Source organism: Bos indicus x Bos taurus, chromosome 8 (assembly GCF_003369695.1).
Source record: "Bos indicus x Bos taurus breed Angus x Brahman F1 hybrid chromosome 8, Bos_hybrid_MaternalHap_v2.0, whole genome shotgun sequence".
NCBI classification, from domain to species: Eukaryota; Metazoa; Chordata; class Mammalia; order Artiodactyla; family Bovidae; genus Bos; species Bos indicus x Bos taurus.
In genome coordinates, this window is record NC_040083.1 from 99,586,294 (window position 1) to 99,612,883 (window position 26,590).

General features: G+C 44.0%; 1 protein-coding gene across 8 annotated transcripts in view; it reads left to right on the plus strand.

Annotated features, from left to right (window-relative positions):
- Window positions 1–26,590, plus strand: part of AKAP2 (A-kinase anchoring protein 2) — a 515,799-nt gene that overhangs the window by 369,741 nt on the left and 119,468 nt on the right. Inside the window, exon 1 of one of the 8 annotated variants that reach the window (XM_027550482.1) lies at window positions 23,890–24,085. The exons of 6 other annotated variants lie outside the window; for them this stretch is intronic. The gene's annotated coding sequence lies outside the window, so the exon portion shown is untranslated. Of the gene's footprint in view, window positions 1–23,889; window positions 24,086–26,590 lie in introns of those variants that run through there. One more of the 8 variants, XM_027550484.1, reaches the window with a different exon arrangement.

The window sequence follows — 26,590 nt, forward strand, 5'->3', positions numbered from 1 at the left end:
CTAGAAAGGCAGTCATTTTACATGCATACAAGAACAGTGTCCCAGAATAAAGTTACTGGGAGGCGGCTGCATGTCAGCTTTTAAAGGGCTTTGCTGGTTACAGAGCTTCTGTTCTTCTGAGGAGTAACCTGCCCAGCCCTGGCATCCTGGAAGTGTCTTGCCTTTGTTCAGCTGGCTCATTGCTAGAGCCACCGATAGCATCTGTCTGGATCTGCAATGTTTTCTCAAATTGTGTTTATTTGATGATTGTACAGAACGACATCAATCCATGTTAAAAGAAGTATCTCGGGCTGATATAAAATGATTTGACTGCCATTTGAAATATACCAGCTAATTCCCAAATGCCTCTTCACTTTACTCTTACATTTGTTGCTGTTTTTCAGTCGCTAAGTTGTGTCTGACTCTTTGTGACCCCATAGATTGCAACACGCCAGGCTTCCCTGTTCCATCACTATCTCCCAGAGTTTGCTCAAATTCAGATCCATTAAGTCAGTGATGCCATCCAACCATCTCATCCTCTGTTGTCCTCTTCTCCTGCCCTCAATCTTTCCCAGCATCAGGGTCTTTTCAAATGAGTCAGTTCTTCGAGTCAGGTGGCCAAAGTATTGGAGCTTCAGCTTCAGCTTCCTTCCACTGAATATTCAGGGTCGATTTCCTTCAGGCTTGACTGGTTTGATGATCTTCTTTTATATACAAAGACGAAAAACTATTTGCAAAAAGGAGCACAGAACATTCTGGTACACACCTCAGATTTTTTCTCAGAAAGACATCTTGTACTTATTCACATTGCTAAAAGATAAACTGAACCATAGTAAGAATTTTAAAATGTTGTTTGAGCAAAATCCCATGTGAGTTGGGCAGCATCAAACTGGAAGTGGTTAGTGGTGCCCTGCCCACAGGAGCTGCTGCTGCTGCTAAGTCGCTTCAGTTGTGTCCAACTCTGTGCGACCCCATAGACGGCAGCCCACCAGGCTTCCCCGTCCCTGGGATTCTCCAGGCAAGAACACTAGAGTGGGTTGCCATTTCCTTCTCCAATGCATGAAAGTGAAAAGTGAAAGTGAAGTTGCTCAGTCGTGTCCGACTCCTAGTGACCCCATGGACTGCAGCCTACCAGGCTCCTCCGTCCATGGGATTTTCTAGGCAAAAGTACTGGAGTGGGGTGCCATTGCCTTCTCCCCACAGGAGCTGAGGAGAGACTTTTATAGAGAAAAGATGGGAGCAATGAAAGGAAATTAATCGACTGGCTGTAAAAGCGTCACTGGCTATTTGCATTGTTTGGGGTTTTGATTTCGTAACCATTAGGCATTTACAGGCTTAAATTTTGGTTTGCTGCTGGAATTCTCCATGGTAGTAGAGCCACCTCTGTCCCTTGGATTCCTGTTTAATTCATTTAACCACATAGACAATATTTTTCAGTTGTGCTTAGGCAAGAAACAGGATGGCTATCAGTTAGTCAAGTCGGGGCTGTCAAACTGTTTGAAAGGGGTGCATTTCCTAACCAAGGACATGGCAGAACCACATAAAAAGAGGATGTTGCCTCTGTATATAAAACTTACTGCTGGGAGGGTGACTGTTCTCCTGGACCGACAGATGTTCTCTGTTACAAAAGGGGGAAAACATTTAGGCTCTTCCGGTGGTGAATAGAGGCCACAGGTTACAGCTTTCTTTGGAAGTTGCTTTTAAAAAGCCATTCTACTGAGGACCTTCTGTTGCCAGCCGTGCTAACTGGTTGTCCTTTGTATTCACTGATGACGACATAAAGGATGGTTTGTGCAGAGGCTCTGTACAAAAAAATACATTTGGGACCAGCAGTCCTTTCTACATTGGGTACATACACAAAGATGGTTCTAAATTTGCTCCCTTGCCAAAGAAACTTTTTATGGCAGATTTTTGTCATCCTTGAAACTATTCAAAGTGCTGGAACTCAAAGAGGGTTGGCAGTGAGGGTGGGGCATGAGAGGCATTCCAGGACTAACCATTGGCTCAGCGTTTACCATACCCCTTCTACGAGGATCACTGTCTTATTTTGTTTAATATACATTTTGCATTATGTCAAAGAATAGTGCAAAAAGGCCCTGGTGCACACTGTGGTGTAACAATACTGGTTACTGTCAGTCCTGTGTGTTGCTCCCTATGTGTCAAATGAAGTGAAGGCCAAATAAGTGAAGTCACAATTCATAGCTCTCCTTATATTATACGTATAGATAAGGACTAGTACCACAAATGAAAGATCTCAGGCACCTTCTTCTCTGTCATTTCATTTATGCATCGTGTTCTCCTGCTGATAATCATAACTAATACTGATTGAGCATTTGCTATGAACTGAGTGCTGTGCTGGGCCCTTATGTGTACCATCTCATACAGTCCTTCAAATGGCCCTGCAAAGGAGGAACTCTTGTTCATCCCATTTTACAGATGTGGTGACTAGAGCACAGTAAAGTTACATGAATCATCCAAGATTTCAAAATGAGCATTGGAACTCGGGTGAAAAGGTTATAAGGTTATATAAGGTTATAACCTCTCCATTTGAGTGTTGATGAATGCAAATTAGTTTTACCATCAGCTAAAGCAGAGTAGCTCCAACCATGAGGCAAGACAAGTTATGCCAGATAATACACTGGACAACCAATTAGATTCAAATTTTAGATAAGCAACAAGTAATTTTTTAATATTTGTATGTCCCAAATATTGCATGGGACATACCAAGAAATTGATTATTGGTTACCAAAATTTAAATGTAACTGGCTGTCTTATGTTTTAATTTGCTTAGTCTGGCAGCCCTAGGCAGGAGGGGTATTGCAAAAGAGGTAAAGAAAAAGGCTAATCCATTTGATTACTGTGGTTTGAGATTATTTGCGGTTTTATATTTCTTCTATTAGTGTGACTTTATTCACTTCAGGATGATAATGTATTAAGTTCATTATATTAAGCTTTAAATCAAACAGATATGCAGGTTCACTCTGTACAATAAACTGATAACTGATCAACAGATCTCTCCTGATCCACTTTTTCCCGTTAGAAATAAAGGCTTCCAAACCCAACCCGTGCCGAGATCAGTACCTCAGTGGTTTCTCTATGAAGTGAAAGCACGGGAAATGCTGCCCCCGGTTTGTTTCCCTTGACTTAAAAAACAAAACAAAACTGCCTTTCCTCAATTTGGGCATGTTATGATTTTTCTGAAGTCTGTTCTAGGATTTTCATTTTAGCTGGGCTATCAGTGATTTCATTTTCTATAGAGAGCTTCATCCCAAGTTTTAAAATGATGAAATGTTCTTGTGCTTTTAGCAACTTTATTGCTTGGTAAAATTCCCTTCTCTCTGGGTGGTCACCTCCTGAAATAGATGACACTGGCCTACATAGATAGGCGGAGCAGAAGTCCTAACATATTCACAAATATTTCCTGAGTACATCAGTGCATTTCCTCCAATGCACATTTCTAGCATTCCATGGGTGGGAGCGACTAATGATGACAAAGCTCTAGAATAGTCTCTGTCCTGTACGTCAGAGCCCCTTTGCAGATAGACCTGCCTTCCTATGAATGATCTGCCCCAGTCTATTTAGCTTTGAAGCAGGGCTCATTTGCAGTTACCAAAACGCAGAACCAGTCAGGAGCCATCGGTCTTTGGCGCTCTAGGAAGGTTGCCAACTGGTTCCCATTAGGCGAGAATTTGCCTATCCAGCTAATTTATGAATAAATTACCATTAGTGTCTGAGAAGTTTTGGAATGGTCACAAGTTATTCCTGAAAAACAAATTATTCATGTGGCCATTTCCAATAGGCTTTGTCCTTCTGTCTAGTCTCACAGAGGTCTCATAAATCTTTAGGGTAATTATAATTCTCAGGAAGTATCTGTTGGATTCATTGGTAGAAAAATCTTGCTTCATTATATAAGCACTTCAGATAGTTTAAGTGAGCATCTAGCGTCCCTCTTGGTAAATTATCAGTGCCTTCCTTTTCTGTGTCTTTCTTCTACCCATCCTAATGACCTTCCTCGTTGCTTTTTTCTGTTGCAGTGACTACTAGTAGTTAACATGAAGAAAATCTGACACACGTGGAAATTGTATAAAAAAACAGAAAATGTGCTCAAACAAGGTGATGGCTGCATTGGCTAGAATAGGATGCAAGGTGATTTATACACCAGAAGTTGGGCTGTTTTGATGTCATTTGAGCTTACTATTGTTGCAACAATTGTTCCTTCTTCAGAAATGAGCCAGTGGAGATGTGACATTTATTTCAGCTCAACATTATCATGTATATTTCTGAAAAGAAAAAAAGTGTCAGTAGCCACAATCCCCATTCCCTCTCCCAAAAGGCTCTGTAGAAGGTAAAGTGATGGATCAGTCATCATATTCTCTACATGCTCAGAGATAGTGCATTTTGATCTCTAATATGATGAATTTTCTAGTGAATTTCAGTTTACAGAAATGAATGAGAACAATAGCTGACATTTATTGAGAGCTTTCCATGTATCGAGCATCTGCCAATTGCTTAGGGTATTATGTTCAATACTTACCGCAACTGTATGAGACAGGTACCATGAGTATCTACAATTTACAAAGGAAGACAGGTTCAGAGACACTGAGTAACTTGTCCAAGGATGCACAGCCCAGTCTCAGAGCCCAGATCTAACCAGGCAGCCCTTGTCCTTAACAAGTACTACTTTGTCGGTAGAGCAAAATGGTGATGCTCTTATGCAAACAGATAAAGTAGGTCTCACAGCCCCTGATCAATAAAGGAGCTTTTATGTAGTTCTGCTTGCATTTGTTCTTTAAATGCAAAACTGGAGTTTACCTGGTGGAATTAGATTTGATTTTCATCCCAGAGCTTTGGTTGTTTTTCAGACTTGCCCTTGGGTTTTCATCCTATCAACATTCTGATTACATTTTCATTATCATTCAACTGCAGTGATTCATGAATATGATAAAAACAGAACTGGCTCTTCAATAAATAAGGGAAGCGGGGCTGACAGTGAATAAATAGACTTTGCTTTGAATCTGGATAAATTCAGCCTACAGATGTCCTGCAATATTTATTAGGAGACCACTATACCCACCATGCCTGAGCTTGGAGCAGTTTCTTCTTTCAGTTTTTCCTAAGATATCCATATTTCTGTGTTATACAGCATTTCTTAACTTTTAGGTTAAAAAAAAAACAACTTAATGAATATTATGGTGCATGCTCATATATGTGGTATACTATATTTAAACATATTCAAATTCTGAGGGTGATTTTTCAAACTAATGGCAATAAATCCTTTGGAAAATTTGAAAAGATAAACCTTATTTAAGTTGAGAAATAGACAAACATTCATCCAGTAAGAATTATTATTTTTAATATGTTGGTCCCTACAAAGAAAATATGAACAAAACCCAAATATGAAAAAAATTTCCAAGTTTATATTAAATTTATCCCATGAGTGACATAGGAAAATCCCTCTTAAGAGAAAAGGCGTTGCAAAAGAGGAAAAGAATCTTTCTTTTTCAAATAAAAATATGCATCCTGTTTCTAAGCATTTTTCCTAGTATTTGACAGTTAACTAAAATAAATCTTTTTCCTCCATATGGATTTTGTCAAACTTTTTTATCCTATAATAGTCTTTGACCCACCCTTCCTATTTTTTCTCATCTCTCACCCTTGTTCCTCTGGTCTTCCTTGTCTTATTCTTTTTTTCTTCCTCCTTTCCTTCCTTCCGTGTTTCCCTCCTCATTCCTTCCCTCCTCACTCCCTTTCTTTTCCCAGCATTTACTAAGGGTCAGATGCTATGTTATTTCACATAAGACTCACAAGTGCACCATGAAACAGGGACCCTGATTTTGTTTATTTCAAGAGTTCCATGCTCTGAAAAAGTGACTTTCCCAAGGTCACAAAATCTGTAAGAATGGAGCCAGGATTCAGTCCTAGGTCTGTAATATTCCAGAGCCCGCTGTTTATTGCTTTCCATTCAGTGAGTATCTCTTTAATAAATAGGAAGTTAGTTTAATTAAAATTTAATGATAGAACCGACAAAGACAAATATTACATGATATTGCTTATACGTGAAACCAGAAAAAAAATAATACAAATGAACTTTCTTACAAAATAGAAATAAACTCACAGACATAGAGAACAAACTTAATGGTTACCAAAGAGGGAAGGGGGGGGTAATTAGGGTAATTGGAAATTTGAGATTAACAGATACATACTACTGTATATAAAATAGATAAACAACAGGGACCTACTGTATAGCACAGGGAACTATATTTAATATCTTGTAATAATCTATTTGAGAAAGAATCTGAAAAATATGTGTATATATAACTGAGTCACTTTGCTGTATACCTGAATCACTGTATATCAACTATAATTCAATAAAAAAAGTTAACGATAGGAAAATAGCTGTAATCCCCCAAGAGAACGCATTAGTCAACAGCCTTTCTCATCTAAGACTGCTCTGGTTCTTTGGACTGGCCCACAGGGAGCTTGCAGAGCAGCAGACTCGCACAGATGAATAATAACAAATAGTTACTATCTACTGAGAATCTGCCAGTGGGTTCTTTGACCTCTGTAAGCATTAACTCAACCAGTGCTCACCAGAAGCCCATGATATAGATACTATATAATTGTCTCCATTTTAAAGACTAGGAAACTGAGGCACAGGGAGGGAAAGTCACCTGTGGAAGGTCCCACCCAGAATCAGTGAAGGAATGAAGGTTTGGCACCCAGAACAAGCCCTCCTACCTATGACATCAGACCACCTCTTGCCTGAGACCTACATGCGCTCCTCCTCTTCTCAGGAGATGCTGAGCCAGTTAACTTCCCAACCAACCATTCACTTGCAGTTCAGATCCAGAGCGAAGAAAAGGCAACGGAATCTGCTTTCCCCGGGGGAGGAATCAATAACTGTCAAGCTAGACATGCTTTGTGCAAGTGACATGTCTGAAAAGAGCTGTTTCTGTAATGAAGGAGTTAAGGGGAGAATGCCACAGATAATAAGAGAAAAAAGAAGAAAGGTCAGTTGAACTCACCCATAATAAATGTCAGAAATTTAAGGGTCAATGTGATCCTTTCACACGAGACACTAAATTCTTCTTGGAAATCATCTTATGAGAAAATCGAATTTACTGTAGTGTTTCAAAAGTACAATTATTTTTTACCTAAAGTTCAAGAACTACTTTACCCAATGCACTTTAAAAGCCTGTTTTGGTGAGTTGGTATTTTGTTGAAAAGAAATTTAGAGGAATTTCCCTGGTAGTCCAGTGGTTAAGACTTCATGTTTCCAATGCAGAGGGGCTGGGTTCAGGCTGTGGTCAGAGCTAAGATCCCACATGCTATGCAGTGCGGCCAAAAAATTTAAAAATTAAAAAAAAAAAAAGGAAATTTCTTAGAAAAATAACCAAATGGGGATTTTTTAAATAATAAAAACATTTTATTGTCATGAGAATAAGAAGTACACAGGCATGCGTCTGATAAATAGGTATTAAGTGTCTTCTAAGTGTGATGCTTTGTGCCATGTGCCTGGTGCATCCACTTCTTCCAGTTATGTCTGAAATCTGATCAGATTCCACCATTACTGTCACCACTACCCACAACCATCCTAGTTTAAGCCATTGTCACCCCTTGCCTAGATTACTATAGTAGCTTTTGAGTGGTCTCCTGGCCACTCCTTTTCTCCCCTGTAGCACAGACCTCATACAGAAGCAACCATGTGTGTTGTGTTAGTTGCTTAGTCGTGTCCGACTCTTTGCAACCCCATAGACTGTAGCTCACCAGGCCCCTCCATCCATGGGATTCTTCAGGCAAGAACACTGGAGTGGGTTGCCATTTCCTTCTCCAAAAGGAACTATAGAAAGAAAGAAAGTGAAGTCGCTCAGTCATGTCCAACTCTTTGCGATCCCATGGACTATAGCCCACCAGGCTCCTCCATCCATGGAATTTTCCAGGCAAGAGTACCGGAGTGGATTGCCATTGCCTTCTCCATGGTGATCTTTAAAAACCTTAAGTCATTCAGTTCAGTTCAGTTCAGTTCAGTCACTGAGTCATATCCGACTCTTTGCAACCCCATGAACTGCAGCACACCAGGCCTCCCTGTCTATCACCAACTCCTGGAGTCCACCCAAACCCATGTCCATCGAGTCGATGATGCCATTCAACCATCTCATCCTCTGTCATCCCCTTCTCCTCCTGCCCTCAATATTTCCCAGCATCAGGGTCTTTTCCATTGAGTCAGCTCTTTGCATCAGGTGGCCAAAGTATTGGAGTTTCAGCCTCAACATCAGTCCTTCCAAAGAACACCCAGGACTGATCTCCTATAGGATGGACTGTTTGGATATCTTTGCAGTCCAAGGGACTCTCAAGAGTCTTCTCCAACACCACAGTTCAAAAGCATCAATTCTTCGGCACTCAGCTTTCTTTATAGTCCAACTCTCACATCCATACATGACCACTGGAAAAACCATAGCCTTGACTAGACAAACAGACCTTTGTTGGCAAAGTAATGTCTCTGCTTTTTAATATGCTGTCTAGGTTGGTCATAACTTTCCTTCCAAGGAGTAAGCGTCTTTTAATTTCATTGCTGCAATCACCATTTGTAGTGATTTTGGAGCCCAGAAAAATAAAGTCAGCCACTGTTTCCACTGTTCCCCCATCTATTTGCCATGAAGTGATGGGACCGGATGCCATGATCTTAGTTTTCTGAATGTTGTTGATCTATTTGAAATAAATGAGTGGCTTTGCATCCTATTCAGGAAAAAAATAATCCAAAGTACTTATCAAGGCTTGTGGGCTCCTCATGATCTGCCCTGGCCTTCTTCCTTTCTGAGTTCACTCACTGCCACCTCCTTCTCATCTCCTCCTCCTGACTGTGAAGACCTCCTGGCTGTTCCACACATGGTCGGTCTGAGTCTCCACAGGGGTTGTTCCCTATGCTGGAATGTTTTTTCCTTCAGTATTACATGGCTCACTCCTCATTTTCCAGTTCTCTGCTCAAATATCACCTCATTAAAGAGTCTCTTCCAGACCATACTTTGTACAATAACACCTACTCCACTCTGCCATTGGGCTTCCCTGATAGCTCAGTTGATAAAGAATCCACCTGCAATTCAGGAAACCCGGGTTTGATTCCTGGATGGGGAAGATCCACTGGAGAAGGGATAGGCTACTCACTCTAGTATTCTTGGGCTTCCCTTGTTGCTCAGTTGGTAAAGAATTTGCCTGCAATATGGGAGACCTGGATTTGATCCCTGGGTTGGGAAGATCCCCTGAAGAAGGGAAAGGCTACCCACTCCAGTATTCTGGTCTAGAGAATCCTATGGACTGTATAGTCCATGGGGTCACAAAGAGTCAGACATGACTGAATGACTTTCACTTCATTTCTGCCATCAATATCTGTCCCTTTCCCCTGCCTTAATTTTCTTTATAACAATTACCACCTCCTGACACTAGTATAGTTCTAATAGCTACATGAGTTAATTCAGTTGACCTTTAATTTTCTTTCCTATTATTTTATTTTATATTATTTGACATTCTTCTCCCTGTTTTTGTTTTGTTTTTAATCTTTCTCCGTTCTTCACATTGTATTAGAATGTAAGAGCCATGAACACATTTTTTCATTTATTCAACAAAACTCTAAAATTATGTATTTATCTTTGTCTGGCCTGAGCCTTCGTTGCTACGTGTGGGCTCTCTCTAGTTGCGGTGTATGGGTTTCTCATTGCAGTGGCTTCTCTTGTTGCCGAGCGTGGGCTCTGGGTACTTGGCCTCAGTAGTTGTGGTACTCAGGCTTAGTTGCCCCATGGCACGTGGAATCTTTCTGAACCTGGTAACGAGTCTGTGTCCCCTGCATTGGCAAGCAGTTTCTTAACCACTGGACCACCAATAAAGTCCTATTCAACAAATTTTAATTAGTGCCTACTCTATGCAAAGCTATGGGCATCTAGAATGAAAGAGATTATATACCTGTATGCATGTAGATTACTTTTTAGTAAGGGGAGATAGATAAGAAACAAAGAACCAAGCAAGTATATTATATTAAAGACAGTATTTGGAGAAAAATCAGAATGTTGTCGGATGGGGGTGACAAGGTTATGGCTTAGAAGGATGAGGTCTGTCTTTAATAAAACAGATAGGATTATGAAAGGAGCAGATCTGGGGAGGAAATTTGGGATTTGCTGAACGCTTGTTAAGTTTAAGATGTGTTCTAGTGATCCAAGTGGAGAGGTCAGGTGTGAGTCTGGATTTCGAGGGAGAGGGCAGGCAGAGATAGAACTCTGGGATTCGTTCCTGCATGCCACAAGATGGGCTGAGATCACAGAGGGAAAGAAGGAATCGAGGTACTAAACCTGGATCAGTCTATATTAAATGTTCAGAAGATGAGGAAGAAAAGAGACCAAGAAAGAATGGCTCGTGAGGTCTGGGTGGAACCAAGAGAGGAGTATTTGGGAAACCAAACAAAGGAAGCAGTTCAAAAAGAAGTGATGGACCATCTGTGTCAAATCCCACTGAGAGGTCGAGTAAGATGAGTTCTGAGAAATGATCCCTGGGTTTGGCAGTCCAGAGAGAGGTCATGATGACTGTGACCAATGCTCTGTTGGTGGGGTGATGGGGACAAAAGAAAGAATGGGGATGGTAGGGGTAGGAAATGGAGACAGTAAGTAGAAATAGCTCTTTTAAGTATGTCTGATCTAAGGGGGAGCAAAGAATTGAGGTGGTAGCTGCAGAGGGCTGTAGGGCCAAGAGAATTTTTTTTTTTTTTATAAGTAGAAGAGATCACAGCAGATCTGATGAGGCAAGAGAAAATTTATGTGGCAGAAGAGGAAACAATTGAGGAAGCAATGTCCTGGAAGAGGTAAGAACAGGGAAGGCCATCTTTCCATTGCTTCTACTTACTCAGTGAGATGGGAAGTCAGGTCATCAGATGAGAGTGACGTGGAGCAAGAAGCATATAAGGGGAAGGGAGGAGGGGTACCTAGTCATTCCAAGAATGGGGTAATGAATGAACTGGGGAAATGTAAATAGTATCTCCAGGCACCACTTAAAGTGAGTGATCCATTTTAAGTGAGACTAGCCAGACAGTTGTTATGGTTTTCTCTTAAGCATTTCAGCCTGTGAATGCAGATGTGGAATGGACAAAGAGTTGGACTGATCTGGGATTACTGATTACAGGGTTAATATGGTAAAGGGAGGGCGAGATAAAGGAGTTGAGAGTGTACACAAAGGATAGACCATGGAATCTAAGCTGCAGAAAGGGAGACCGGGAGGGATGAGGAACAATGATGCATAGTAGAATCGTTGGATTAGCCTTGGTCATGGGTTGGAGTTATTGGAGTTGGCATAGTAGTAGAAAGAGTGAATCCCAGGGACAGGGGAGCCTGGTGGGCTGCCGTCTATGGGGTCGCACAGAGTCGGACATGACTGAAGCGACTTAGCAGCAGCAGCAGCAGCAGAAAGAGTGATGGTTAGAGAATAGAATGTTTGGAACTAAGATTAGGAAGGCTGGACGGTTGTTGGTAATAACAAGGTGTAGACTAGGACCATGAGACTGGAAGGCTGAAGTAGGAAAACAGTAGTATTTTTTATAAAGTTAAAATCTAAGTGGCTGGGGTATTTAAGACTTATCCACATGGGTGTTATAATCATTAAGACTTAGAATGTTGCTGGATTTTTTTTTTTTTTTTTAATTTATTTGGCTGTGTGGGGTCTTAGATGCAGCACAAGGGATCCTTTGCTGTGGCGCATTGACTCTCTAGCTGTGGCATATGGGCTTATCAGTTGTTCCACAGCATGTGGGATCTCAGTTCCCCCATGAGGGATTGAACCGAAGTCCCTGGCATTGCAAGGTGGATTCTTAACACTGGACCACCAGGTAAGTCCCTGGCTCGAGTATTGTCAGAGAAAGTGACAGATGCTAAAGTCTTCGGGTAGTGGGGAAAGGGGGTTTTATTGAGAAAGGAGGACAGAAGTCTGGAAGAAGCAGTGAAGAACAGGGAGAGCACCCATTCCACCTCCAGCCCAGTGGTGTGAGGATGAGAGAGAAAGCACTTGACTTTGTTCACTGCCGCATCCCCCACACCTACAAAGGGGCCTCACAAATGGGAAGGTCTTAATAAATATCTGCTGACTGAGTGATAAGCAGTTTCTATTTTGGCAAGAGGTTGTTTAGGAAGCTAATTCAGGTACACTGTGAAAGGTGAGCAGGAATGGGGAGAGGCGAAGTACAGAGAGATCTGCTGAGAGGCCGCTGAATGTGCCAGGTGGAGAAGGAGGAAGGAAGGACCTGTGAAGAGGCAGTGGGGAGAGTAAGAGGGGACCACAGTGAGGAAGACGGCCAGTGACCTGGGGACTGTGGGACCCCGGGGTCAGGAAATGCAGGGCACTGAGTGGAGGGGGTTTGCTAGGAAGGAGTTGGGCTGCAGCCTGTGTGTCTGACGGGCATTCCAGGGAAGATGCTGAGACCCAGGTAAGATGCTGCTGCCAAGTCGCTTCAGTTTTGTCTGACTCTGTGAGACCCCATAGATGGCTGCCCACCAGGCTCCCCCATCCCTGGGATTCTCCAGGCAAGAACACTGGAGTGGGCTGCCATTTCCTTCTCCAATGCATGAAAGTGAAAAGTGAAAGTGAAGTCGCTCAGTGGTGTCCGACTCTTAGCAACCCCGTGGACTGCAGCCTACCAGGCTCTTCCATCCATGGGATTTTCCAGGCAAGAGTACTGGAGTGGGGTGCCATTGCCTTCTCCAGTAGGACTCTAGACTACCCCAGATAGAGTGTCTCTGACAAAGGGAGGGTCAGGATAATAAGGCTGGGGGAAGGAGATTGGGGATGGAGCCCCAGAAACAGCAGCCTTGGGGGCAGGCTTGAGGGAAGGAGTTGCATAGATCTTGACTGGTGAGAAGGACTTTCTAGGTAAAGAGCAGAGTGTGAGTAGAGGGGTGAAAGAACTGGTGGATCCAGAGCTGACTGAGTGATCCCGACCCAGAGAAAATGAAAGCAAAAGATAGAGCCAAGGTTGGAAGGAGAGGGGAGCAGGGGCCAGGCAGTGAGAGCTCATTTCTCCCCTGCAGGGCCTGCCCTGGGATGAGATGGTGCCCCCAGCTTGTGGGAACCAAGCCCTCTGGATAGAGTGCCCAGTGGGGACCCCATCCAGAGAGTGGTCACAAACCACAGGACACAAGAATATCAGTCTGAAGCCTTTACTTCCCCTCTCTGATGTTCAGGAACATGGCAGCATCCTGTTATCTGCAGAATGTTCCAGAGTATTGAGAACAGGCTGGAGGCTTTAACAGAACTGAAAACAAAACTCTGGGACAAAAGGCCGAGAGGGAAATATATTTAGCATATTGTGATCGAGATGGTGGATGGGCAACCACGCTGACAGCACAGCCGTCCTGGGTTCCTGGACTGCCTAGACTGATGGTAACCGCTGCGTTTGCACTAGTCTGGCCTCATGGCCAAGGCCACCAGAGATATGCCATAGATATGACTCTGGCCTTAAAAACAATTAACCAGAGCTTTCTCATACCATGCCAGGTAATTGTTGTTGTGTGCTGTTTTCTTTAGAAATAATAAAAATACCAAAGAAAGCAAGCTTACAGCAGAGAACTTAGCCCTGATCTAGGAGAGAGCAGGCCTGAGCTTGAGTCCTGACCTTGACCCAGTTTTGCCCAGTGGCTCTGTGTAAGTCCCATCCCCCTCCCAGGATTCAGTTGCCTTCACTGATAACAACTAACCTTGTAGCTGGCCCTGGGCTTACAGCTTTACATGGATGGTCTCATTTTACACTCACAACAGTCATGTTGTAGATGTGACATTTGTAGGTGGAGGTTCTCATGATCTGCCTTTTAAAGGTGAGGATTCAGAAGGATGGAGAGGCTGAGCAACTTCCCCAAGGTCACACAACGAATAAATGGCAGACGAAAGTCCAAGCCTTGGTCTTGGGCTCCAGACACCCTGGATTCACTGACACTTTGCTACATTGTACAATGAGGTACGTGGCTGGGGTGACGTAATGTTCTTCCTAGCTCCAGTTCTTCTGTCTCTGACATTTTGTTATGCCCTCATCCATTTCAAGCAAGTTAAGAAAATGCCTGATATAAAACAGAAGCAGTGGCAGCCATCTATCTAAACACACTGTTCTCTCTCCGTGCTGGCCTATCTTATCTCAGCCAGTCTATAAATTACTTAGCAGCCCTTCACAGGAGTCACAAACTGTTTCTGATACCTGGCAGCTTTACTCATTTATGTTATCTGTCTGGCTTTGAAAGGTATTTGAGTTTTCAGGGCCTGCTCCTAAAATCAACTAGGCTGTGGTCTAAAAAGAAAAGGAACAAGGAGGGGAGGTACAGAGAGAAGGAGGGAAGAAAAGGAAGGAGGGAGGGAGGGAGGGAAGGAAGCGAGGGAGGAGAAAAGAACATAGAGGAAGGAGGGAGATTGGAATTGACATGTATACACTGCTGCTGCTAAGTCGCTTCAGTCGTGCGACTTTGTGCGACCCCATAGATGGCAGCCCACCAGGCTCCGCTACTATATATAAAAGATGGGTTTCCCTGGTGGCTCAATGGGTAAAGAATCTGCAATGTGGGAGACATGGGTTCAATATCTGGGTCAGGAAGGTACCCGGAGAGGGAATGACAACCCATTCCAGTATTCTTGCCTGGGAAATCTCATGGACAGAGGAGCCTGGTGGGCTACAGTCCGTGGAGTTGCAAAGAGTTGGACACCGCTCAGTGACTAACACTTTCATTTTCATATATAAAAGATAATGAATAAGAACCTACTGTATAACACAGGGAACTCTATCCAGGGCTCTGTAATGACCTGTATTGGAATGGAGTCTAGAAGAGCATGGATATGTGTATATGTCTGACTGATTCACCTTGCTATTACAGCAGTAGCTAACACAACATTGCAAACCAACTATACCCTGATGAAAAAATTTTTTTAAAGGAGAAAGGGCAAGAGGGAGAATAGGAAGCAGAAGGCAAAGGAGGAGTTGGAGGTGCTTTGTAGGTGACCTGGGATTTTATGCTTTAGTTGACTTTTTCAGAAGCTATTATGGTTTCTAAAGTGATTTTATTTTACATGGATTGTGGCCCCCTTCCAACGTAGAAGAAGCTGTTATTATTCTCCATATCTAAATGGTCTTAATATTTCACAATCTTTGTGATTATTTAGTTAAGTAATTAACTTACTCGGTGTAGATAAACTGCGTTCATAGTATTTCCCCATCATCTTCATCTTCACACCAGGATGAGTAATTTAATACGTTCAAAAGTGTAGAAGGAAAAGTCTATCTTCTCATTGGGTTGCTCTCCGTATTAAGACACTTGACAAATAAGTGAGAGACTTCTTACTGCACAGACCACCCCTCTGCGATAATCAGAATGATTAAAATTTAAAATGTCAAGTTTAGTCCTTTTTCCCCTAATAAGACTGAAAAACGTTATGGTTCTTTTGTATAAATTAACAGCCTGTACTTAAAAGTTCTGAGGAAAACACTTGAGTCTGACTGGGAAAATGCTAGTCTCATTTTTTTAAAAAACTAAAAAATCATTCTCACCTCAAGTGAAAAGGAATTAAGCAGTGCCAGAAAGAAAGGTAGTTTTGTATTTAAAACACAGATATCTGGGAAATCCCTGGGTGAACTCTGAGCTTTCACTGCTGGCCTGGGTTCATCGTGGTCGGGGAACTAAGATCCAGCAAAGCATGCAGCACAGTCCAAAAAAGGGAATAAATAAAATAAAACAGATCGCTAATGAGAAGCAAATTCACCGGGTTTACTCAGCAGAAACTGCCTCCGCACTGGCGCGCTGCTCCCGTCGTCCTGTCTGTGAACACACTCTGTACCTTCCTGGACATTCCAAGTATATTTGGCAGATTTTGTGTTTGTAGTGCCATGCTTAAAAAGTGCCTTGTTTTATGCTGTGTCTCCATTAGGGCATGAACTCCCAAGTGTTTACTAGATTTTTTAAATGCTTCAGTTGTTAAATGAGATAAAGTTCGCAGTCAAGAAACAAAGAACTTAAGCCTCTGGGCTTTGTTGTCAATTACCAAAGCAATACATGAGTGCATTGTTGTCATTAACACAAAGCTTTGAGGGCTCTGAAGATGTGGGCCCCACAGTGGTTCCCTGTACCCCATCTGTGTCTTCCTACCTCCCTCAGAGGGCGACTCTTTCCTTAGCATTCTCGCTGCCTTTCCTATCCACAAGTAGCATTTTCCTTCCATCCTTTCCAGCCAGGCACCTCCCATGTTGCTGCATTTCACTGATGCTTTTAGCTTGGAATACTAGAGACCTGCACTTTATAGTGATACCATTTAAAACTGTTTGTTATCAGGGGCAGTCTGGGTGCATGGCTGTCACTTTGTCAATGTAGAGAAGGCACAAGTCCAGGTCTACCATGTGGGACAAAATGAAAGCAGTCATACGGGCAGAAGTTGCTTGGCTTTTGGAAAGTTTCTGTGGAAGGTTTATAAAAGTCTTTGGGGAAAAAAAAGGAGTCTCAAGCATTGGGGTGAATGTCTTCAGGTCACCATTTCCTTGTGTGAGAGGGTTTGGCAGAGGAGAGGCCAAGTGTGAGGATGCAGGGGAAGGAAATAAATGTGGAACACGCTGGAAAGGAACTTCCTTGGGCACAGGAAGCCAGAGACCCTGGAGAGGAAATGAAGGAAAGGCAGGCGGCCACAATCTCGGCCAAGAACGGGAGTGAACGTGGTCCAGGAGCCAAGTGTTCTTATGCGACAGCCATCCTTGTCCCGGTGTTCACTTGCTCTCTCCTTCCCCTGCCCAAGGATAATTGTGTCCACCCCAAGTGGGTCTCAAACCAGGCTGTGTCATAGAATCACGTGAGAAACTGAAACAGAGATTCCTGAACTCCAGATCGTCTAGGGAAATTGATTCAGGTTTTTTTATTTTTTGATTTTTTTTTTCCCCCAGTTTTCCAGCTACACTCAATATGGGCTAGCTTGGGAAACACTGATATGCAGTCTTTCCTTTTTCCTTTTCGTTCTTATTTATTTATTTGGCTGCACCAGGCCTTAGTTGCAGCATGTGGGATCTTGCTCCCCAACCAGGGACTGAACCCAGGTGCCCTGCACTGGGAGGACAGAGTCTTAGCCACTGGACCACCGGGAAAAGTCCTCAGATGATGCAGTCTTAAGAGCTGACCATCACTCAGCAACCAGACGCGACCCTAGAGAAGAGATGGTTTTGACGAGAGTGTTTTCCATTTGGTAAAACAACTACAAGTCAAAACAAACAGTCCACAGCCTGTCTTATATGTTGTGTATTCATTCATAAAGCTGATGGTTCAAACATTATATGGATGGAATATCTCTTCTATGGAAAAGGCAAGGATGGCATCACTGCTTACATTACCTAGGGAATACGTTTTTGCCCTTTCATAAGAGTCAGAAATGAGTGGAGAAATATCTTAAGTGGGAAATTTGCTTAATGGAACGAAACGTCCTAGTCATCTGGTTTTACCACTATCAGAATTAGAAAATAAGTCAAAGGAGTACATCCTAGGAGTTTGTTGGCTGGCTATCCCAGGTCCCACAGCCTGCAAGGGAAAATTATTCCTTTTATATTTAAATTAAAATTACTTGGACCTTACCCACAAAATGTTAGAGGTGGTCCAGTGCCTACCCACTATTTTTATGGATTTTGTTACTCAGGTGGTTAACTCAAGTGGGATGGAGTTGGTTTTACTGGTCACTTCTTGTTCTGATTTCCTCTTTTGTCTGAATTCTTCTTCCTTTTAAAAATAGCCTATTTGTGCTGGGTCTTCATTGCTGTGCCGGCTTTTCTCTAGTTGTGGCAAGAGGGGGCTGCTCGATAATTGCGGTGCGCCAGCTTCTCACTGCGGCGGCGTCCCGTGCTGTGGAGCATCGGTAGCTGCAGCCTGTGGGCTTAGTGGTGGCGGCCCTCGGGCTTAGTTGCCCCAAGGCATGTGGGATCTTCTGACCAGGGATCAGACCCATGTCTCCTGCATTGGCAGGTGGATTCTTTACCACTGAGCCACCAAGGAAGACCTCTTTTGTCTGAATTCTTAATCTCACATCCTTTTAGCCTGATACCCAACCGCACCGAGTCATATATAAGCCCCTTGCCTTTGGCTCTCCAAATAAATGCTGTTATCAGAGGTTGAGGAGATATCCGAAGTACTTACATCACAACATTACACAGCAAGCAACTTTAAAAGTTTATATTAAGTAATTTCTTTATTTTGGCCCTTTTCTATGATCAGAAATTTCTCATTTGCTGACTCCTCACAACTTTAGTCTTCTGACTCACAGATTTTATAAGCTTCTGAATTCTAAGAGTAAACTGCAAGTTCAATGGTATAAACATTTTTAAAAAAATTTTAAGAGCTAGTACCAAATTCTCTAACAGATTTATCAATCTATTAATATTAGTTTATATTCCCTTCAACAATGTACAGTTAATTTTCATCATTTTTCTCACCAATAATAGATATTTGTATTTAATGTATTTTCTGATATCAGAAGCAAAATATATTATATCACAATTTTCACTTGTATTTTTTTTCAGATGAGGAAGAGTTAGGGCATCTTAAGTTCAATGGCCAGTTATACTTATTTGTCTATAAGTGACTGGTTAATTTTTTTCTATTAGAGAGTTGGTAATTTTCTTCAATTTTCATATTGATTTGTAAGAACTCTTTGCATATTAGATTGCATATTAACATTGTTATGTATGTTGCAAATATTTCCCCATTTGTTTCTTGTCTTAGATTTACAATGGTGCATCTGGTCCCATGGGGATGTCCTCGGGCTTGGGATTGTTCCTTACATTCCAGTGACTTTACCTGGTACTTGGTGGGAAAGTCCCACAGATCTAGGGCTTTTGGTTTGATAGGGGCCAACCTTTTTGGTGTCAGTTTTGTTTGCTTTTCCATCTTATTCTTACTCTTTTGTTTTCTAGCAAACCTTTGTTTTCTATGAGACACATTTTGTTCTTGAGGATTATACCCAGCTGATTATACCTAACTGATGCTTATTGATGTCTTTCTCCTTGCTGGAAGTAGGAAATGGCAAATTCTTTTTTATGATTGACCAGTCTTGGCCCCTTCTTTGGGTTTTTAGCTCAGCTCTCTGAGCCACTCATAGGTCTTTTTTTTTTTTTTCAGCTTCTATTCTTCTATAAGCTTGGGGAGTAAGAAGAGGCTCTGTCAATCTGTGTCTAGGCTGAGTCCTTTACTAGACATCCAACCTTTACTTCTGGTGTTTCTCTACCAAGTACATTCTATTTCTGGGGTCCCCTGGAGGCCACTTTTGCTCAGGAACACCATTTAAAATGGGCAGGTGATATGGCATGGTACATAAGCAAAAACGTACATTTAGACCATAGGGAAAAAAGTCCTGACTTCCTCTCTTGCCAAACAACAGTCCCATAGACGGTTTTGTGCCCTAATGATGTAGGGAGCATTTAATATTTCCACATCCCAGCTATGTTTGTTTGTCTTTTCTTACAGAATCAATAGCCCTTTATTTGCTTCCTAAGTGCTTCTTACATGGATCAAAGAGCCAATATATTTCATAAAACATTCTCAGCTCTAATAACTATTATCATGTTAAGACACATATGATGCGATGAGCCCATAAGCATGCATTGGGTAGTAAAGCCTGCCTTTCTTATCTCCAGTGTTTCTCACTTTCCTGTTCTTAAGAATCCCTAGGAGCTGTTAACACAGTTTCCCTGGTCCTGCTCCCAGAGATTCTGACTTGGTAGGTAAAGGTGGAGCCCAGGAATTTGCCTTTTTAATAAACACAGACATGGTCCTGAAATCTGTGGTCCTTAGTCCTGGCTTTTAAAAAAAATCTTATTTATGTATGTATTTCTGGTTACACTGGGTCTTCACTGCTGCAAGTGGACTTTCTCTGGTTGCAGTGAGTGGGGCTCCTCTCTAGTGGCGGTGCCTGGGCTTCTCACTGTGGTGGCTTCTCTCGTTGTGGAGAACAGGCTAGGCGGATGGGCTTCAGTAGTTGTGGTGCACAGGCTTAGCTGCTCTGTGGAATCTTCCCTGCCCAGGGATGGAATCTGTGTCCCCTGCATTGGCAGGTGGATTCCTACCCGCTGCACCACCAGATAAGCCCCCTTAGTCCTGGCTTTGAGTCCAGGGCAAGATACCTCAGCCTCGGCACTCTTGATGTTTGGGATGCAAAACCCTTTTGTTGTTAGGTGACAGTGCGTACCTTTCAGGACGTTTAGCAACATCCCTGGCCTCTATCAGTAGCACCCCACATCCATATAACAATCAAAAAATGTCTTCAGACATCGCCAAAACTGTCCAGGGGTGCATGTGGGGGTTGGGGTGTCAAATTACCCTTGATTGAGAACCACCGACCTAGGGGGGAAAAATGTTAATTTAAAACAGTTTTTACTTTCATATGTAGAGAAGGCAAGGGCAACCCACTCCAGTACTCTTGCCTGGAGAATCCCATGGACAGAGGAGCCTGGAAGGCTGCAGTCCATGGGGTCACTGAGGGTCGGACACAACTGAGCGACTTCACTTTCACGCATTTGGAGAAGGAAATGGCAACCCACTCCAGTGTTCTTGCCTGGAGAATCTCAGGGACGGGGGAGCCTGGTGGGCTGCTGTCTACAGGGTCGCACAGAGTCGGACACGACTGAAGCGACTTGGCAGCAGCAGCAGCAGCAGATGTTCATACCTTTGCATTGATTTCATAGAACAAATTAAACAAATATTTCTGAGTCCTGGTATGTACCATGCCTTTATATTTTAAAAGAGGGTAATTTAATCATGGCTTTCTCTTTAATGTCTTATAAGATGAAAGAAAAGGAAATGTTTTTGTAAATTAATATCTATTGAATATGTATTTCTCCTAATATTCCCCATAGTTTTCTGTAGGATATGCCAGAACTTTAAAATTAATATTAACAGAAAATTAGCATTAATTCATATTTACACATAATATTACAGTAATATTAACACTGACATTGCTTTAGGAAAGAATTCAGAATAAAGCTGGTGTAAATTGCTGTGTCTGACCCTTTGTGACCCCATGAACTATACAGTCCACGGAATTCTCTAGGCCAGAATACTGGAGTTGGGTAGCCTTTCCATTCTCCAGTGTATCTTCCCAACCCAGGAATCGAACCAGGGCCTTCTGCATTGCAAGGCGGACTCTTCACCAACTGAGCTATCAGGGAAGCCCATAAATTGCTGTACTGTTTCTAATTATGAAACAAATTTGATTTGTAAATGATGAAGAAAGCTGAGCGCCGAAGAATTGATGCTTTTGAACTGTGGTGTTGGAGAAGACTCTTGAGAGTCCCTTGGACTGCAAGGAGATCCAACCAGTCCATTCTAAAGGAGATCAGTCCTGGGTGTTCTTTGGAAGGAATGATGCTAAAGCTGAAACTCCAGTACTTTGGCCACCTCATGCGAAGAGTTGACTCATTGGAGAAGAGTCTGATGCTGGGAGGGATTGGGGGCAGGAGGAAAAGGGGACGACAGAGGATGAGATGGCTGGATGGCATCACTGACTCGATGGACACGAGTTTGAGTGAACTCTGGGAGTTGGTGATGGACAGGGAGGCCTGGCGTGCTGCGATTCATGGGGTCGCAAAGAGTCGGACACGACTAAGCGACTGATCTGATCTGACTAAATTTAAGAATATAGGAAGAAAGAGTGACGATGCACTCACCCCTAATACTGTTCTTAAAAATCTCACCTCTGTATTGTTAGACTCTTTCCTTGAAGAATCTATGGTCCATATAAATAAATAACTGTCCCCAAACATGTTCATTTCAATGTGAGTTTTCACACGATATTAAAATGTTAAGAGACTTCCCTGGTTGTCCAGTGATTAAGACTTTGCCTTCCATGCAGGAGTTACGAATTCAAGCCAAAACATAAAAAACAAGGACTATTGTAACAAATTCAATAGACTTTAAAAATACATATAAAAAATAAAATGTTAAAAATAGATTAAAAAAATAAAAAATAGATCATGATGTAGGGCACCAAATACTTAACTCAAGTCAGTGACATGAAGAACTGAAAGAAAGAAGTAAAGAAAGAGATAAAGAAAGGAAAAAAGAAAAGAAGAAAGGAAGGAAGGAAAAGGATTTATTGAGGCTGAAGCTTTGTAATCTCGGCCACTGGTCAGTAAATTCTATTGAAATTCAACAGTCAAAGAGACAAACATGCAAAAAGGCTGGTGAAACAATTCTTAAATGCCAACAAAAAGAAGCCTATAGACTTTCAGGAACCCTGCAGAGAACAGCTGAGGTCTGCAGTGTAGTCTTTACCCCCACCCCCTTCCTCCCCTTTAGGGAAGTTGCTCAGTCGTGTCTGACTCTTTGTGACCCAGTGGTCTGTAGCCTACCAGGCTCCTCAGTCCATGGGATTTTCCAGGCAAGAATACTGGAGTGGGTTGCCATTTCCTTCTCCAGGGGATCTTCCCGAGCCAGGAATCGAACCCGGGTCTCCAGCATTGCAGGCAGACGCTTTACCCTCTGAGCCACCAGGGAAGCCCAAGGTGTGAATAAACCTCCAAATGGTAAACCTTTCTGGTTGGATGCTATTTTTTACTGTGTCTTTAGCTGGACAGGTCCCCATGTTATCATTTCTTGTATAGGAAATCAAAGAAAGTGTTAGTTGCTCAGTTGTGTCTGACTCTTTGCAGCTCCATGGACTGTGGACCACCAGCTCCTCTGTGCGTGGGATTTCCCAGGCAAGCATACTGGAGTGGGTTGCCATTCCCTTCTCCAGGGGATCTTCTTGACCCAAGGATCGAACCTGGGTGTCCTGCATTGCAGGCAGCATGTGAGCCACAGGGAAACCCCATAGGAAATCAAGGACCCTGGCACGCAGAATTGAGTCTTAAAAGAGGACCCCAGTATTTTGACCAGCGGTTCAGAAAAAAAGCAGGCCAACAGAGGATGAAGGCTGGGAGAGTAAGGGGCTCTGACCTGCAGAGCTGGAGAGAGAGAATCACTGGGAAAATGGAAAACTTGACCATGCCTAGTGGAAAGCTGAATTCAAGAAATCTGACTATATATTATGTTCATATTACATTTCCTCTGAGGAGAACGCCTTGCTTTTAAAAATATTGTTTTGTGTGTGTGAGGTGTTTCTGAGTCCTCTTGGGATTTCTAGACGGTCCACTTACAAAGGGTCATTAACATTATTTAAATATTCACAGTGGGGGAGGGTATGACATGCTGAAATTTCAGACAGCTCCGGAGTGGGGGATGGCTGGCCACTCTCCGGATCGGGTCGAGTCCCACGCTGTGTATCAGCTGCCTCCTTCCCCACCGCTGGCTTTGTTAACACACGCGCTCTGACAACAGGCCACCAGCTGGCACGACGCGGAGGGCAGCGTGAGGCTCTGGCAGGCCAGTGACCGGAAGCATCCTGGTCCGGGTCTCAGTCTCTGGAGCACATCAGGGAGAAGCCCAAAACACACGGAGCCGCCAGCCGCATCACAAAGATGCGCCTCCCAACCGCTCCCAGCTGGCTTCCTTATCAGACACAGTCAGTCCCGAGGAACTCGACCCCTCGTTTAGGAACTCAGCAGTTTCGGCGTTGTAAGGACACACACACACCCGTATATACACATGTGTGTATACACCAACACACACGTCCACATGCACACACGCCGACACGCCCACCCCTGCGCGAACACAAGTCCACGGACCCAGACACAGAGCCCTCTCCCGGGTTGGGATATACTCGGCGTCACTTGCCCCATGCCACCGTCCCTCCGTCCCTCCAATTTATCCATCCACTCATTTCTTGGTTTCTCAGTTTGTGTAACGATTCCGCCAAAACCACAGACGGAAGGTGTGGGTGGTTGGGGAGGGGGTGTGGAAGCGGAGGGGCGGGCCGAGGTCCAGGGCGCCGAGAAGGGGGCGGGGACGGGGAGGGCTCCGGGAGGCGGTGGGCGGCGCTCCCAGCACTCCAGCGCGCCCGGCGGCCGCGGCTCTCGGCAGATGCGCTTGCCCCAGCTAGGGGCAGCTGAACGCCTTTCCGCGGAATCTCCCGGACGTCCCGAGGAGGAGGCAGGGGCCGCGCCAGAGCGCAGCCGGAGGACAGCGCCCCCGGGATCCGGCGCCCAAAGGTGGGTGTCCAAGCTGGGGCGCGGCGGCCTCAGACACCTAGTCCTCGGGTCGCCCTCCTGGTGTTGGGGCCTCTGGCGCGGGGATAGGGTGGCTCGGGAGGGACTGGTGATCTGGGAAGCCCTTGGATGCACCGAGGACTTTAAAGGGCTTTTATGGTCCTTGCCTAGTGGAGCGTGTGCGGAGAGGGGGCCTGCCTTTCTTGGAAAGGGCTGTGACCATGTGGCTTTGAATTCCTAGGTTTGGGGGAGGGCCAGCGTTTGGCTGCTTTATTCAATACTTATTCACTTATATATGTGTTTTTTTTTTTTTTTAATAATAAGGTTAGGAATCCCTCCTCCCACTCCCTCCACCAAACACAAGCAGAGCCGGGCTGTACAGGAAAGGCAGAGAAAAATCAAAGGGCCATAGCTGCCTCTCCAAACCTGGGAGCAGCGGTGGATGGAGCCGCTGGTTCCAGCTCGAGAGGAAGGCGCGGGTCCTGACTCCTTAGATGGCAGCGCTGGGGGCGATTTCGGAAGTCAGGAGCTTTGTAGCGAGACCGAGGCCGAAAACTGCCGGGTCTCCAACCAGCCAGAGCCTCTGGGGGCACGCGTTCTGGGAAGACGCTGCTGAAGGAGGGGAATCCGAATCCGAGCTGAGCCTGGAAGTTTGGTCTGAGGCCAGGAGCCCAGCTATTAGGATCTGGTGTTTTATGACGGATAAAGCTGGAGACTGTGTCTTTGCCCCCTTCGTGGGGACACTGTGGGGGAGTCGTAGGGGCGGGTTGTGGTGGCGAGCTGGACAAAGTGTTCTGTTATCGCGGTGGAGAAGAGAAGGCGCGCCTCCTGGGATAGGAGCTAGGAGATACTGGCGGCCCTGAGAAATTCTAGAGAAATTCTAGTGGAGAACATGGGACTGAATGGAAGTCTGGGAGAGCGGGCGGCCTGGGAGCCCGTGGCGGGAGGCGGGGCGGGCGGGGAGCGTCGGCGCTGGTGGTGGGTGAGCGCGGAAGGCGAAGCGGTGGCTGCTGGTGGTGGGGAACCAAGCGGCGGGTGGACCAGCGGGAGCGGACCTCGCAAGGTGGTTTCTGAGCTTCCCCTGCTCGGGTGCCAGATGAGCAGCCTTGGGGACTCTCTCCCCAGTCCGCAAAAATGGAGCATCTGGGAGAGAAGTGACTCGTTTGGAGCGATGGTGGATTATTTCTCCAGACCCAGTAAAGCCAATTTCCGCGTGGGGCAATAATAGTTTGGTTCTGATAGGCTTTGTGGTGAGACATTGGCAAATCTGTACCCTTCCCTGGAGCAGTTTTAAGTGCAGCACCGTTAATTTGGGCAAACTTGCGGACCCACCCCCACCCCCACCCCCGCTTCCCCGGCAAAGTATGTACCTTCGAAAAGACTGCGCGCACTCACAGATACACACATCTGTATGGTATATACGAGCCAGCAAACAACTCCTAGGGAGCGCCCTTCATCTTAACCCCCGGTCACTGGCACCTGGTGGCTGAGTTAGTACAAACCCACCACTCACTGGTGTAATCTCAGGGGATTTGTTTCCTTGGTTTGCTGTAGTTGAGTTCATTTAAGCATCACATTTTTCTTCCTGGAAATGTTCCCAGTTAAACACTCTCCTACTTCTGGCAGCCTCCTCAAATTTGATCAATAAAATTTCAGAGTAACAGGTCTAGAAATGAGGCATATTTAGTAAATGAGGCATATTTAGTAAGGAGTCCACTGCTTCTTTAAACATCAAGTCTTATAAGAACTGAAACTGCCTTAAAGCCCCTTCTTAATGACTGTCTGCTGCCAGCCCCTTCCTTCCCAGTTTTGACATAGGTTCTTTGCTTAAAGGGCATCTTCTCCTTTGAGTGGGCACACCATGGGTCTTGAGGGCCCAGCAGTTATTTTGAGCTGCACCAATAAAATCAGTCATGAGCCAGGAGAGCACTTGAGTCTCTAGATTCCTTACTAACGATTAAGTGGGCAATTAAGTGTTATGATGTTTCTCTGGCAGTGGAGTTCATTTTCAACTTATTTCTGGGATGCCAAGATGCTAGTGTGAGACCGGGCTTTGAGATGGGACAAACATTTTGAAATACCCATTATCTCATAGTTCTGGCATGACAGTTGAAACGGCTTCCTGCCTGCAGAGTTTAGGGTAGTGTTGTCAGAATTTATTTCACTTTCATAAGTGGCTCCTTCTGACTCACTAGCCTCAGGATCTCTGGCTAATAAAATGGAACAGATTGTCTTAATTTAGTTATCAAGTGAGGGGGAAGTGATCCACTGGTTGTTTTAATTCTAAACCTTTCAGTATTTTAATGTAGAAATTATACTAGTAAATGTTATTTTTTTGAAAAATGCTAATACCCCAGGCTTTCTAATTAATTATTACAATTATTGTCTAGATTCCACTGTCTTTATAGATTTGGTGGACTCTTAAAGCACCCGTGTCCTAGATTTCTATCAAGGTTGTCATCACAAGTCTCTACTTATCAGGACAATGAGAAATGTTTCAGATAAAGA